Source organism: Perognathus longimembris, chromosome 28 (assembly GCF_023159225.1).
Source record: "Perognathus longimembris pacificus isolate PPM17 chromosome 28, ASM2315922v1, whole genome shotgun sequence".
In the NCBI taxonomy this organism is placed as follows: domain Eukaryota; kingdom Metazoa; phylum Chordata; class Mammalia; order Rodentia; family Heteromyidae; genus Perognathus; species Perognathus longimembris.
The window spans coordinates 9272569-9286136 of NC_063188.1; the positions used below are offsets into that span (position 1 = coordinate 9272569).

The following is a 13568-nucleotide window of genomic DNA, read 5'->3' on the forward strand; positions in this document are numbered from 1 at the left end:
CAAAAAGAAGCCAGGGACAGTGCTCAGGCCCTGAGTCCAAGCCCCAGAATTGGCAAAAAAAAGAAAATACATATATACATTAATGTCTAATGACTAATAATGTCATGCTGCAAGGCTTAACTTTAGAGGCTTAGAGTCACAGAAAAGGCTGTTTTGATCCCTATATTTTTTGCAGAGATGTACGCAAGATAAAAAAGCAGATCCTTAAATATAAAATATATTACTTTAGAATAAATTGGGCTGGAGTGTGGGCTCAACTGGTAGAGTGCCTTCGTAGCAAGCAGGAGGGCCCAGAGTTCAAACCCAGTATTGCAAAACAAGTCCCATTAGGATGAAGAAATGGCTCCTAATTAGCAAGTGTGAGGCCCTGAATTCAAACTCTAATCCCAACAAAAAATTAGATATAATAAAGTTGGCAGGTCATGCTATCTCGTCCCTGTTATCCTAGCTATTCAAGAGGCAGAGGTTGGGGGAAGTGTGGTTTAAGGCCAACCAGACTTTAAAAAATCCTAAGATCCTTTCTCAACCTATAGTTAACTTGTTGTTATGGCCGTCCTGACAGGAAGCATAAAATAGAATCAGGGTCCAGACAGTGCAGAAAGCAAGACTCAATTTCAAATTTACCAGGATGAAAAATGGCTGGAGGTGTGCCTTGAATGTTACAGGACTTGCCTAACAAGCATAAGACCCTGAGTCCAAATGCCACTGCCACTAAAAGATACAGAACAAAACCAATGGAATGGTGATTTCAAGGAGGAATAAAGCTATGTAAAATTTTTGGCTACTAACTCAGACCTTGTTCATTGTTTTCTTCGAAGACAAAAATGTTGATTATCAAGTTCGTTTGACAGTTTTATTTTATGAAATGTAAAGTGTGATGAACCCTTTTTACTTAAAATTATATAAAAGTTCAAAAATGAGACTATGACAGGAGAAAGTAAGTCATATAGAAAAAAACAATGGTGTCAAACACATAAAAAGTGCTCATGTTCATTCACAAATCTGATGTAAATTATATTACTGAAGAATATCTATTTGTGATCTTCTGGAATATATAGCTGATAATAAATTTCATATGTTAAGTTCAAGAGTATGGTGGGGTGGCTATTTACACAATGAATGTACATAGCAAGTATTTAGAAAGTGTGAAGATCATGGCTAGAGAACAGTCAGCAAATCCCAGGGATAGACTGGCGAGGAGAGTGAAATCTGGAAAAAGAAGTTTCATTTCATTTTTATTACTGTTTTTATTTCCAGATATAGCAGAAAGGACTACAATGGGATATATTGTGGCTTACTCAACTAGGATAGATACACACAATCTTCAATGGAGACAGTTCACAGCAAATGGTGTACTTACTCAACATGGTCACTAGGTGGCATACGCACACACAGTGTGAGGCCCTCTTCCACTGGGCTCAGTCTTCTAGCTCCTCCTGAAAAAGGGAAAAGAATACAAAAGAATGAGTAATAATAATAACAGGAAACATTTCTTTGGGGCCTTGCCATTTGTCATTAGTAAACCCTTTATACCTCTCAGAATTTCAGAAATGGCTGTTTATGAATAAAATATATTCTTTATTAATGCATAACTAAATTATTTATTAGTACATTTACAAATAAAGTGAACTAATATACCTGTAGGATACAATGGTGCATATTGACAATAGAAATCCAATCCAGTGATATTAAGCAGTTTGATGCTTGGAAAACTAAAAATAACAGCACTAGTGGTGAAGTGTATGACATTCACTCATTTCATTAAGTTTTCAAACAACACTGAAAGCTAAGTGCTAAAATTATCTCCATATTACAGATGAAAATGTGAGAAAATAGCCCCAAATTACTGAACTAGCAAATGACAGAGCTGAGGTGAAAATATAGGACCTCTTTTGCCTTTAATTTCCGGAGCTATGCATTTAAATATTAAAGTGTGACATTTCAGTGGTAGATGGGGGTATGCATATCAGTCCACATATTTTTTCTGAATTTGTTCATATATGTATTCATATTCAATAAGATCACTTTGATTCTATGAATGTGGAAATGTGTTACATGTACGTTATATAAATCTGTGTGCTTGAGATTTATTAAAGATCTTATAATTTTCCACGTTTACCTTTATGATGTATAGTCACCTGAGGGAGCTTGAACATTATTACTGTCTTAGGGAACAAGATTTTAATGAATACTAAGGTACAGCTTCCTTTATGGAATGCTTGCATTCCCTTTATGTGTGATTAGATGTCTTGTCTTCATATCTGCATGTGGCTATATGTATATAGGTTTGTATTTCTATACACATCAAGATTTACTTCTGTATGCATCTATAGATCTATAGTGACACATGTTCAATTATGTTTTCTAAAGTTTGTGGTCTAGTCCTGTGCAAATCTGTATAATATAGGCTGATTCTAGACGTGGCATTTGATGTATGTTAGCAACGTAAAGAGAGTGAGTGACTACCTCTGAGTCTGGGTGTGATCACAGCTTGTGTTAGAACAGTGGGACTACTCGGTACAAGAAGTTCAGTTTGCATCAAGATGTAATTAATTATCTGTGTTGTGAGTATGCCACTGTGTAATTGCATGTCTTAGGCCTCAGGTCTTTGGGTCAGTTCATGCATGCCTTGTTTCATGGATAAGTGTGCTAGGGTATGTGTGTCTTTCGTAAGATGACTCACAGTATGTCACATATTGATGTTGTATGGTGATGTGAGCTTGTGACAATATTCTTGGTACTACAGGAGTCTGGGTGTTGGGAAGCCCACTAACAAACTGAAAAGAGAACCTAAAATGGATGAGTCTGTGTGTTGTGATTTGATTCTAGGCATTTTGGAGTGAGTGTACATTTAGGGGAAAAAAATGAAAATAAGGTGGCAATTGTGGGAAATGTCAATGAATTTTTAAGGTGGAAAGTTCACCAAGATGTTGTTAGAGTGAGTTTAAACATTGTAAATTGTACCTAAGTGGTGAGTCAAGGTTGCCTATCTATATAATACAGGGTAGGTATTAAATCTGTGTATCAACTCTGTTAGTGTTATAGCAATTTTCTGTGTGGATGAGAGACGTATATTTTCGTTGCATGGGGTACTATGTGCATTTTGAAGCAAACCTACACAAAATACAATTTTATATTTGTAGGAAAATTTTCCTGTCATGGGCAACATCTTCCCCTTGTAATCTATCTGCATCAATATCTTACAAAGCTAGTTTGTCAAATGTCACACATGTCTTAATGTTGTGTGGGGACAGTTTGGGAATGAAGTTGGATGTTTGGGATCTCTTCTTCCCACAGTGAAGAGAGAAAGAGAAAGAGGGGGGTGTAGCTGTTACAGAAAGATGTTTCTACTTTGTGACGTACCTGTGCATTATAGTTCTGCTAGATGGTGAGTCCAGGCCTTGTGAGGCAAGTCTTCTGATTGTAGGTTCATTGTGCGCAGTGCTGTAAGGCATTTCCGTCAAAATCTGGAACAAGATGTCCTTTGAAGCAAATCATTGTGATGATAATTAGCAAGTCTTGGCATTCAGTGAATTTCAGCACTCTGACTTAGAGCTGTGCATGGTGATGAGACTCTAGGCCTGAGCTGGAGACTTAGGTCATGGAGTATGTGCTACACAGTCAGCTGGGGTAGTAGTGAGTGGTAGTGTAGAAATACTGGGACATTCCTGCAAGACTCGCAGAGATTCTGTAGAGATTTTGGGGCTGTGGTGCATGGTCGTGTGTGGAGATATAAGTGTTGATTATAACACATTATAAGGCTTTTCTTTGGGTTGTCACTATACTATATAATAATACTATATAAGGACGAAAGGCTATGCATTGTAGAATTAATTTGGAAATAGGGTAAAGTCTTTGAGAAATGCTTAGGAGTTGCTATGCTATCTTACCTGGTTTTAACCATCTGTATCTTCTGAGGCACATTTGTATAGAGGAGTTGTAGAAGACACTGTGCACTTCGGACTGTATGTTTTGATGAAATACGGCATGATGTGAGGTGATTCTAGACACTGTAAGAAAAGCTCTATGAATGCCTCTCCATTATTTGAGGAGTGGCCAAGTCAAGAAGGTTGGCTGTATGTTATAACCCCTATCCAGAAGCGGCAACGTTAGCCTCTGAGATTCAGGTAAATAAAGGTTTATGGACAAGGTCTGTATATCATCTATATATGTCTTATGTCAGTATCCATATATGTTGTGTCTGTATGTCATGTCATGTATGTCATGTATGTATATCTTATGTTAATATGAATATTTTGCAACAAGCCTTCAACTAGTGAAATATCTCTGGAAGCATAAGATTTGTTTATGTGCTTCCACACTGGAGTATGCAGGAAAGCAAATGTGGGTGTTGCGGAGATCCAAAGCTATTTTCTTAAGTCAATATTTGTGTTATAGAAAGAGTTTGTTTCTTAAAGTGCATATTCTTATGTGGTAGTAACTGTATGTTTTGGGGGGACAATACAGAGTTGCTGTGGAAATTTGTGAGGTGTGAAGGGTTATGATATAAGTTAAGTCTTTGTATTAAAATGTCAGAAAGTTGTTTGGCCTGGCACGTTTGTGGGCACTTTGATGAGTTGTGGAGCTGGTTTACTTTGTCTGTTTTTTGTTTTTTTTGTTTTTTTTGGGTTTTTTTGCCAGTCCTGGGCCTTGGACTCAGGGCCTGAGCACTGTCCCTGGCTTCTTTTTGCTCAAGGCTAGCACTCTACCACTTGAGCCACAGCACCACTTCTGGCTGTTTTCGATATATGTGGTGCTGGGGAATCGAACCGAGAGCTTCGTGTATAGGAGGCAAGCACTCTTGCCACTAGGCCATATTCCCAGCCCCGGAGTTGTGTTTTATTTGTTTTTTTTTTGTTTTGCTCTGTGTGTGTGTGTGTGTGTGTGTGTGTGTGTGTGTGTGTGTGTGTGTGTGTGTTGCCTGGGGCTTGAACTCAGGATTGGGCACTGTCCGGGAGCACTTGTTACTCAACGCTAGTGCTCTACCACTTAAGTCACATAGCAACACTTGGAGCTTTTTCTGAATAGTTAGTTGAAGATAAGAGTCTCGTGGACTTTCCTGCCCAAGCTGTCTTTAACCACAACCCTCCGATCTCTGCCTCCTGAATCGCTAGGATTACAGTCGTCAGCCACCAACACACAGAAAGAAGCTGTTTTATGGAGCTAGTCTGGTGCTGTGGCATAGACCTAAGTGTTTTGGGAGAAAATTCAGTTTTATGTGACAAATCTGGATGGTAAATACTATGCCAGTACATTGTTACTTGCATGCATGCTATCCGATATTTCTCTGTCCTGGGAAGCTAGTGTTTTCATTATAGAGGCACAAAGGTATCTATGAGAATCAGGTGGATGTTGTGGATGTTGTGGGATTATTTCAATTCATTTCTATACCACCTGTGCTTTGTGGGACAGGTCCACAGGTCCTAGTTCCTTGTGTTGTAAAGCTAGTTTATTCACTGTAACCAACTTTATGTGGTGTGGGGGGGGGCATTTTGGAGAAAGCTGTTTATAGTAGATTGCTTGTGGGGATTTTAAAGTGAGCACTTACTTTGTGTTGTGGAGCCAATGTGGTATTCTCAGGTAAGCATGTATGCAATGGAGTATGCTCTTTATGATTGAGAGCATTTATTTAAACTGGAGTATCTCCATAAATGGATGAGTTTCTATATTATAGCTATATTTGTACATTGTAGTGTGTCTCCAGGTACCAATAGGATGAGCCTAGATGCTTCTAAGTGCTGTGGGCTCACTGTAATCAATACTGTTGTTATAAAGAAGCAGTGGTAACAGTGTGAGTTGGGATGTGATTATGAGGTTTATGGGAGATAGTTGGTCTATGCGTGGTATGCTGTTTCTAGTTATTTCATATTGAGTCTTACCATTGGGGTCCAATTCCAGGGGTAGTAACAACATTAATAATAACAAGATTAGATAATATTAGTAACACCAATTCTTTACCAGGTACTGTCCTAAATCCTTTATAGGCAATCACCCACGTATTCCTCTTAATTGCTGTATGAAATAAGTATCATAATTGTTATTTCCTAGATGAGCAAAGTAAGCCTCAAAGAAGACAATAAACCTTCCAAAGGTCACGATAGTAGTGATGGTGTGTGTAAGATTGGAATCTGACCAGTTGAATGTCTGTAATATAACCTTTCCCCAGCAGAGGGAGGGTAGATATTTGTGGGCCAAGTTTTGTGCTCCATGGATGTATGGTAGGTGAGTTGAGCTAGTCTTTGTTCTGTGCAAGTTTGGTCACTAGAGGGTAGGATTTTGTATTGTGAGCCTGGTTTTGCTTTGTCTGAGTCTGGAAGTTTAAATGCAAGTCTGAATGTTGTGGGTTGAGTTTGTGTGTATGTTATGATGTACTATTATGTATTTAGGAGAGGTCTGTGTTCAATGCCTATCTCTATGAAGGACTTACTTAGGCATTAGAGAGCAAATTCGTGTGGTGTAGAGCTTGAGATCCTACATATGGCAGTGTTCTCAGGTGAGTCAGATTTATGAGAAAGTTACGAGATGTGGGACATATTATGCTTGGAGGATTAGGTATGAGATAGGAGTAGGCAAATGTGTTATAGGAAGGGTGCTTTACATTGTAATAAGAGAATATATATATTTAGGGATTTCGACTTAGAAGTATGTTTGTGAATAATCTGGAAATCCACACACTAGAGGACAAAAGTCAGTGATAAACACCGCTTGTCAGATATTTGTGTGATAATGAGCATATCTCTGAGTGTAAGCTGTATTGTGGGCTATTACTTGTTGACTGAAGCTGACTGTTGTACATCTGGTTTGGGTGTTGCGAAATGAATCTGTATAATATGGAGTGAGCCTATGTGCTCCATTGTGCACTTAATTTTCACATAACTTTCTATGTTTCGAATGACATGTTTTAGAGTTCTTACAGTACTCTCTAAGATGTACAAGTATTAGGTTGAGGTGTCTGTGTCTGTAAAGAACTTCTGGATGTTCTAGGTACTAGTCGATGTATTATGTGGTAAATCTGTGTTGCTTGATGGCTGTAGGTATTTGAGACTTTATTGTTTTGGTAGTAGAGTGGTAGTAGAAGGTGGTGACTGTTATATAAATTACTCGAGTAATTTAGTATTGTTCTAGTAATAATATATTAATATTACTCTAGTAATAATTAACATTGATCCAGTAATATAAAGCACTCTAGTAGCTCCTATGTAATAGGCATTGTACTAAGCACTAAAATATCTTCATTAATTTATTATTTACAATAAACATTTTTGCAGTATTGGTGACCAAACCTATTCTTGTGTGTATGGTAGACAAGTGCTCTACCACTATGCTACATCTCCAGCTTTTTTTTTTTTTGAAACAGGGCCTAGATACAGAGATCAGGCTGTTTATAAATGTATTATTTATTCCAGGCTGGCTTCAAACTCAAGTCCTTCATGCCTCTGCCTTCCACATACTGAGCTTCAACCAGGGTACCATCACACCTGCTACAGTAAACCTTAGAAGTTTGTTCTATTATTATGTTTGTTTCATTGGTAAGCAAATTTTTTAAAGAAAATACACTTACCTGTAGTCATACATTTAGTAAAGGATAGGATCTGAATTCAAATTCAGGTAGTCTAGTTCCAGAAGATTTGTTCTTAATCATAACACAAGCAGTATCTCTGTAGTAGGCCATTTGTGTCTCAATACTAAGGTGAAGCATGTCTTCCCACCATAATGGAAATCTTTCTAAGGTAGGTGGAATATGTGTATTATACATCTACACAATAGGAAATTGTTATGTTCGTTGTGGGTTTTTACATTATAAAGTAGATCAGTGTTGTGATACAATTCTGTGTGTTATGAAAAGAAAAACCTATGTGTTTACAAGTTTCCTGTGGATTTTAAGGCATGCGTTATGAGTACAAATGAGTATGTTTCTGGGGTGAGTCTTTGTTCAAATGTTTTATCTATGCATTTAGGTGGAGTCTCAGTATTCAGCAGTGTTTTTTATGAGTTGTGAAACAAGTATGTGTATTGATGGGAGAATCTGTGGATTTTTCTGGACTTTTGTGTATGTGTGGGTATACGCAGCAGTGTGCACGGTGTATATAGTTGTGGCGCTTTGTGGTAACTCTGATTTACTTGACAAATGATACCATGGGTTTTGGGCATATTGGAGCCAGTGTGTGCCATAGCATATTTTGGGCATTTTAGTGGTGGCCTGTTGTGTTGCAGGATGAGTGAGAGAACTGTGGATTACACCTATGTAGTGCTCCGAGGGGGGTTCTGAATACTGTAGTGGAAGATGAATGTGTCAAAGGTGAATGTGCCTGTTTGTGAAACGAGTCTTATCTGTTGTAGTGCCAAGCTGAATGCTGTGATACCATGTTAAGCAATGTAATGTATGTCTGTGTACCACAGAGTGTGTCTGAGGAATTTCAGGTTACGTAGGGTGATAAAGGACCATAGCATGCACTGTGACCATGAGTTTGGGAGAAGATTCAGATGCTGTAGGGCAAAGAAGTGCCTAGCAAGTATTTGCATTGTAGAGTGAGCATGTTCATTGTAAAGTGAACTGGTATAGAGAAGAGTAAGTTTGTATGTTGTAGTACAATCTTATATATGGAAGCATTGTATGTATGTATGTATGGATGGATGTTGTGGCATGATTGTTGTCTCTCAGCGTGGTAGGGTAAACTTCTCGGAGTGCCATGGGAAATATCTCCGTACTGTGTCCTTACTGTGTGTTTCAGAGGGTGAGTACGCATGACCTGGAAAATGTCTGTGTAGTGAAATGAGTCTGTGTCCTGTTGTTTGATCTGATTGTTGTGGTAATTGTCTGTGTGTCATGGGGTGCATCTCTCTGTTAACCAAGTCTTGTGTCATAGGATGATTTCAAACTGTGTTAGGAATCTGTGTTCTGGAGGGAAAGTCTACAATATGTGGACAGATTCTGTGTGTGCTACAATGATTGTGTGCTGTGGACAGAGAGTGTTCTGCTGTGAGAGTCACCATGACAGAGAATCTGTGTGCTGTGGGGCATGACTGTTGCACGGGTTGGTGTGATATGAGGAGTGTGTGTGCCTAGGAGGTGTATCAGTCAATGGTTGGGTTGGTGGAGCATGTGCTGGAGAATGGTGATCATGAATAGACCTGTGTTCTATGGAGTGGGGGTATTTTGTACAATGGGGAGTGTCTCTGGGCTATATGTGCATGTTGTAGGGATGATAGATGTTCTGTGATTCAAGTCTGTACATTGTGTGTGCCCTGGGAAAGGAAGGGCTGTGTGATGGAAAGGGTTTGTAAGGCTTCAATTGTCTGTATTTCATAGGTAAAGTCTTTATTGTACAGCAAGCCACTGTTATGTGGGGTACATTAGTCTCCCTTAGATGGGTCTGTGTGTTGAAGATAATCTGTTGCTTTTGTAAGTGCAGTGAGGTGGTAAATATCCCTGTAGCATGGGGGCAAATATTTTTGCTAGTGTGTACGGATGTGACTTGGGGCAGGGGTATACTACAGAGCAAACCTGTATGCTAAGGGAAAACACTGTGCACTAAAGGGGTCAATGTGTGTTTGTATTCTTTGGCCAACAGGAGCATTAGAGGATGAGTTGTACACTGCAGTACAGATCTGTTCCCAGGATAATCTACAAATAACAAGACAACACTTCTTAATTGTTACTACATACTAATTTTCTACAGGTGTTCATTTTACTCTGAAGAAACTAAGGCACAGAAAGATTAGCTAATCCCCACATGCCATGTAACCAGCAAGGGACGCAGATTTGAAACCAAGTAATCTGCTTTCTGCACCCACTTTATAGGGATTCCTTGGAGTCCTAAGAACACCAGGTGCTTCAACATTGAAAGGACCTTGTAGTCAGTAATTCACTGCAATTGATTTAGGAGAAAAAAAAACAAACAGGAAAAGCTCATAGTATTCCAAGGATTTAAAAAATGCAATGACCTGTATGCAATAATGATGGCAGTTTGGCACAGAGATACTGATGGCATGTCTGCAGAGTAAGTCCTTCAGCCACGACAAGCACCCAAGACCCTTACTCTGGCTTCACAGCTGCATTCTGTTACTGCAGAAGAGTCATTGCGCATGCTTCTGTAAGCTCCTGTTGCTAGGGAAACCAGTCTCCAGTCATAAACAAATCAAGCTAATGCGGCAAGTGGGGAAATGACTGGAGCTGTGTCTATGAGCCAAGAGCCCTGTGCAATAACAGCAGACAAGCCTCCCACTCACTCCCTTTTTCCCTCCAGGAAACAGCTGGAGACTAGGGTTAGAGGTCCATAGAAAAAGAAAGCTGTGTTGGGAGGCAAAGGGTTCAACGGAAGGTAGAGGTGATATTTTTTTAATTGTCAAATAGTCCTATGAACAACATTTAACCCACGTCCCACTAAAAGACTCCATATTTTAGGACCTGAGACTTCCACCTGCAGTGGAAAGAGGTGAAACTTTGGAGTCCAAAGAAACAGTAAGTAGCATCCTTCATTCTTTAAGTTCCTAGATCATGCTACTGTCAGCACTGGGATGACAAACATTATTACTTCTGCTTTCACACATCTCTTACATTTATTTGCCTTGTACGCCATTCTAGAAAATCCCAGGAAATGAATCCAGATAACTCTCTTGAATACCTAAGGAGGAGAAAGTGATTAAAGGAAGAATGTTAGGACTAGTACAAACCCCTGAATTATTTCTTTTTCAACATACAAGTGGGATGCCAGGTGAGTCCCTGAGGAACATAACATCTGGAACAGTGATCTTATCTAGTGGATTACTCCATTTTTGCTTGTTAAAACAGATGACAAAAATCCAATTTTAAAAGATTTAAAATGAAAACAATCCTATTTAACACCCACTGTCTTAAATTGCATGTCCCTAGGATTCTTGAAAGGCAGAAAATAACATGCTGCTTTAGCAGGCTGTCAGACATTCCAAGAAGGTAGAAGTACTATTGTAGAATGTAACTACCTTGAACGGAAAGAAAATGGCCGACCTGTGGAAAACTACACCCCATCTAATGGGAGAACAGCTGTTGACATTTCAAAGCAGTGCAAGAAGGTTGGATTACGCAATGAGTAAAGCTGAAACAATTGGTGACCTATTTGGGAAAAAAAAAAAAGACAGAAAATTAGATTCTACTTTATATCACATTCCAAAGTGAACTCTAGGTGGATTAAAGGGGAAATTATTTTTGTAATGAAGGTATCAGAGAAAAATCAGGTGAATACATGTATAGGTGAATACTCTATAAGAAGGAAAAAAAATAATTAACAGATATAAGTTATGTAAAAATATATAAATCTGTACATTGTGAAAAACGTCACCATTCACAATACTTTTTTAAAAAATCAATAAGCAAGCAATGACAGGAAATTGATGTTTTAATCACATGCGATAAATAAATTAGATGATAAACCTTACAACGGGGGAAACCCATTAAACTAGGTCATACCATTTATTCCAGAAATTCCACGTCTACGAATTTACCCTAAGGAAAGAAAAACCAGACAAGCATATAGAGATTTATGTAAGGAAAATGTCCTTAAATCAGTTTTAACAGCAAAAATGCACGTATTTACATTCAATAATTGGACATTCAGGGAGATTCCAAGTTAAAATTATGTATCAAAAAAACACATTCTTATAAGGTATTTTTAAATGTAGAGGATTCCTTCCAATATACATGGAAAAACTGTATGAGCATATGATCTGCATTTTGTATTAAGTATTTCTATGCATATATGTTTGTATCTATTCAGGGAAAAGATACTTGACAGTAAATATGGTACAGTAATTAACTCTGAGTTTTGGGTTATAAGTAATTTATGTGTGTGTGTGTGTGTGTGTGTATTCTACAATAACAAAGTGGAAAACAGAATTTTAACAAATTATTCTATAGTAAGCATATAAAAACACTGGGGAGTCAGAAAAGAATGTCTACAAACAAAGACAATGAAAGGCAAATATTAGCTACAAATGTAAACCAATGAAAGATTATAGAAGGCAAAGTCATTATCTACCACTGCATGATTGCAGCATTATTTGCATGTTTGTATGTATAGAATTTCCTGTACAAGATGGAGTCCTGGAAATTTTTCTTCCCTACACCAGAGAATGGTCACATGTCCCTGGATGCGTCAGTCACTCTGTTTGCCGCAGTGCTCTGCTCATACCCCCTCCTTCTGCCTTCAACATGCTCTCTCCCTTTCCCCTGCAAAACACACTAGCAGCAGACATGTTCAACTTTGGCAATAGCCTATCTTATGGACTTTCTAATAAGCCTTTTTCATTCTTAATTTTCCTGTATAATTGCTGTTTCATCCTCTAAGTCAAAAACCAATCCATTTTTTCTCCTTCCTTCCTATTCAAGTGCCCAAACAATCTGAATTCCAAAGGAATTTTTAAAGACATCATTTCATATTTTCTCCTGTTTTCTTCTAGAAATTGGCCTACAGGAACACTCACATTTTCAGACATATTTCAGAAGCAAACCTAGAAGCTGTATCTATAGGAATCTCTACTATGTGCTCAAATCCCTTTTCCAAAAAAGAAGCACCATGAACATTCTGTCTTTACTGTGCAGATGGACATCCAGGCACTGTCATAATATTACAATATTTGTTATTTATTTTTCATGTTTTATATCTCCAAATCAAATTTTCATCTTTCTCATTCACTAAACCTTCATCTCTCAAATGAAGCCATTAACATTAATATTTTTACATGCTAGCTATGCTCTTTCTCAGTTTCTCATCCATGCAGATATTCCATCATACATTCTTCTTAAATTAAAAAGAAGTAAAACAGTATTTCTTCATGCATTGCAAAATGACATTTTTCTCATGCTCTCAACACACTGAGAAAAGAAATCAGATCTGAGAACATCTTGAAATCGTAACTACCATTTCATCATGTCTAATCCAAACACCAGAAAGCTGAGACACCATTTTGGTAACATCTTCATTAAATCTTATTTTGCTAACTGTTTCACCGGAACTACAAGGCGAGGGGTCTGCATATCTTCCTAGCAATTCATTTACCATTTAAGAAGCAAGCCTTAAACTAGAAACATGACTATACAAAACGTAGACTTTTCATTCATTTTTCTAGTGTCACTGGAAATTCCTATACAGATCTCTATTACTGAATTCCCTCAAAATATATCACTTGCTTTAAAAAGTGGAGCCTCAACAACTATTTTATGAAAGCTTTCTCAGCTACTTACCAGTTGCGTGCTCTCTGCCTCTCCAGCAGCTCCGAGACTGTCGCACTGAAGTAGTGGGAGGGGAGAGCTGCAGAGCAACAGCCACTTGAAAATGAGCTGCGCTCTGAGGAAGGGATTAGCTCAGTAGAGAGAAATGAAATGCCTTGAGATTGTCCTCAACCTGTAACATCACCCTAAGCATCACATGTTAAAATGTTCCTACTCATCAAAGGATAGAGTTTAATGGTTAAAGCTCAGATCCAAAAACTACTTAAACTGCCTTGATTTTCTGTGGAACCCCTACAAGACTATGGACTTTTGGCTCTCCCGTCTCCTAGCAACATTCTCATTAATATATTTTTTTTTCTGC

General features: G+C 38.2%; 1 long non-coding RNA gene across 1 annotated transcript in view; it reads right to left on the reverse strand.

Moving 5' to 3' along the window:
* Positions 1 to 13263, reverse strand: part of LOC125344177 — a 39599-nt gene extending 26336 nt beyond the window's left edge. The window contains exons 1-7 of the long non-coding RNA XR_007209428.1: positions 13220 to 13263; positions 11447 to 11482; positions 10988 to 11092; positions 10559 to 10625; positions 7562 to 9625; positions 3364 to 3482; positions 1361 to 1436 (exon numbers count right to left, since the gene is read on the reverse strand). This is a non-coding gene — a long non-coding RNA (uncharacterized LOC125344177). The remainder of the gene's footprint in view (positions 1 to 1360; positions 1437 to 3363; positions 3483 to 7561; positions 9626 to 10558; positions 10626 to 10987; positions 11093 to 11446; positions 11483 to 13219) is intronic.
* Between the last annotated feature and the right edge of the window lie 305 nt (positions 13264 to 13568).